This window comes from Lissotriton helveticus, chromosome 4_1, assembly GCF_964261635.1.
Source record: "Lissotriton helveticus chromosome 4_1, aLisHel1.1, whole genome shotgun sequence".
Taxonomy (NCBI): domain Eukaryota; kingdom Metazoa; phylum Chordata; class Amphibia; order Caudata; family Salamandridae; genus Lissotriton; species Lissotriton helveticus.
This window is the reverse complement of record NC_136063.1, coordinates 717,284,524-717,287,595: the sequence shown is the minus strand read 5'-3', so window position 1 is coordinate 717,287,595 and position 3,072 is coordinate 717,284,524.

The following is a 3,072-nucleotide window of genomic DNA, read 5'->3' as shown; positions in this document are numbered from 1 at the left end:
TCCTAAATGTGCTGGACTATGTGCGGTATTAATGATGACTTGAACCATAGAGTCGGGGAGAAACCATGTGGCTCTACCCTTCGTTAACCATCCTTGATCTGTCTGGACCCCTCCTTGTTCGGACCATTTCTTGATTTCTTCAGGAGTAGCATGTAACTGGATATCTATGACATCTTCAGTAGGGTCCTTAACTGTCATACATGTAATCGGATCTGGAGTGTGTGTCAGGTTAACTGGAATGTCTAGAGTCTGTGCTGTAAGCTTGGCTGTGCGATCTGCTAGATCATTACCTTGAGAAATAATGTCAGTGACTTTCGTATGTGCTTTGCATTTCATGATAGCAATGGATGTCGGTAAATGTATGGCATCTAACAGAGCTTGAATAAGGAGACCATGCTGAATCTTGGTTCCATGAGAAGTCATGAAACCTCTCTCCTGCCAGAGCACTCCGAAGTCGTGTACAACTCCAAATGCGTAACGTGAATCTGTGTAAACATTAACTTTCAGGTTCTTGGCGTATATGCAGGCTTGTGTCAGAGCAACTAGCTCTGCTGCTTGAGCGGACAGAGTGTCAATACGGTGTGTTTCAATAACTTCGGTGTCAGTAGTCACTGCATACGCGGCGACTAGTTCTCCTGTACTAGTTCTCATACATGAACCATCCACATAAAGTGTCAGGTCAGGATCTGGTAACGGAATGTCTGTCAGGTCTTGTCTTGGCTTTGTCGTAATGTTGACTACTTCCACACAGTCGTGTGTGGCAGAATTTGAACTAACTGATGGTAACAGTGTAGCAGGATTCAGGATGTTGCAGCGTCTAATTACTATGTGTGGCTGGAACAGTGTCAATTCATAACCTGTTAAACGTGCAATTGTCAAGTGCTGAGTTTGTGTTCGGTTTAAAAGAACTTCCACGGAGTGTGGGACTTGTACTGTCAAAGTATGTCCTAAAACTATGGAATCACTTTGTCTGATAGCTAGTGCTGTGGCTGCAACTGACTTGAGGCACGCAGGCAACGCCTGGGCGACTGGATCTAGTGTGCTCGAAAAATAAGCACAGGGCTTGTATTGTCCTGCTTGATCTTGTGTGAGAACAGATAATGCTGTACCTTCACGTTCAGTGACAAAAAGTGTAAAAGGCTTACTGTAGTTCGGTGTAGCTAGAACTGGAGCTTGGCATAGGGCTTTCTTTAACTCGTTGAAACTAAGTGTATGTTCAGATGTCCAAGGGAGAACAGTCGATACGGCTGCCTCCTGTGTCGTTAACTGTATCAGTGGCTTGGCTAGAAATGCATACTGAGGAATCCATTGTCTGCAGTAAGAAGTGAGGCCGATAAAGGCACGTACCTCCTTCTGGGTCCTGGGCTGGGGAAGACTCGCTATCAACTGGATACGGTCTGGTGTCAACTGCCTACCCCTCTTGGACAGTAAGTGTCCTAAGTATACCACTTGCTGGACACAGAATTGAAGCTTCGAAGGTGACACCTTGTGCCCCATCTCGGCTAGGAAATACAAAACCGTGAGTGACGCTCGCTCGCAGTCACGTTCAGAACGGGCTGTGATCAGTAGATCATCGACATACTGGAGCAGGGCAGTGTCAGTTGGCATGTGAATGTTGTCTAGTTGTCTCTTAAGTGCTTGACTGTAAATACTAGGGCTTTCTGTGAAACCTTGAGGAGCTCGTGTGAACATATAGCTCCTTCCATTTAAACAAAATCCGAAAAGAAACTGGCTGTCTGGATGAATAGGAACACTAAAAAATGCATTCTTGAGGTCTATTACTGTGAAGAACGTGGCTTCGGAATCAATGGCTGTCAATAGGGAAGAGATGTCTGGGACAACTGGGTACTGCGGAATAATACATTTGTTAAGTTCTCGTAGGTCAATCACTAATCGATATACTGGGGGTGCATTTGGATCAGTACGTTTCATGACTGGAATGATCGGAGAGTTACATACATTGGAGTCAGTTTCTACAACTACTCCTTGAGCGATGAGCTCGTCTATAATTTTGGATAAGGCTGCTACAGCCTCAGGTGGCAATCTGTACTGTCTGATTCGTGGTAACACTACACCTGGTTTGAGAGTCACACGATGGGGTGTGATTTGCATGTAACCTACATCAGTTGGACCTTGCGCCCATAAATGCTGCGGGACATTAGACAGTCTGGAATCAAAATCTCGTAATACATAGTGACCCTTAAAGTCACGTAGGAACAGACGTATTCCCTCTGGGGAACAACATATAACTGCACCTAACTCTTTCAGTGTTTTAATGCCTAATAGGTTTTCTGGACATGACTTAGTAAGTAACAGATCAGTAGTGCGGGACAATGGACCTACTTCTAGAGTGACTGGCTTTGAAATCTCATTAACGATAGGCTTTCCTGAAAATCCAAGGGAAACATTTCTTGAGCCTGAGAGCGGAGCCCCTGGAACTTCGGCGTGACTAATTGTGGTCCTACTTGCCCCTGTATCAATCAAAAACTTTCTCCGTCTTTCCCTAATACTTGACTGTGAACATAGGGACCTTCTTGATCTACAGGTATCTCGATGAGAGGCAAGCCTACCTCCCTCTCTAGGCTGTTTCATGAATATGGCTGGTACTCTGGATACTCAGACTGTGCATACTGGTACATCTGCGATGTAACGTGCTGTGTTGCAGCGATAGGCTGCGGTACTGTAACTGTCTGTGGTGCATTCTGTGGCTGAGAAGTCTGTGAAACTTGTTCTTGTCTAGGCGGACGTGGTCTTTCTTTAGTCTTACCAGTAGCTATGTTATGTTTCAGGACTGCACACTCATTTATAAAATGACCTGGTTGTTTACAATAATTGCAGTTCCCTTTAACGGGAGCTGCAGGATGACTGGCTTGATTCCGGCCCCTCTTCTGACTGTCTTGAGGAACAGATTGTGCAACTAGTACTTTCATTTTCGTGTCTTTCATACGTTTTCTCTCGTGTTCTTGCTCTTCCCTGATTCTATTCTGGTGGTACTGGAGCATCTGGAGCATCTGGGACGGAGTATTAGCTTGCCAGGTGCTTTCGACTTTCAGAACTCGGTTTTTAATTGGT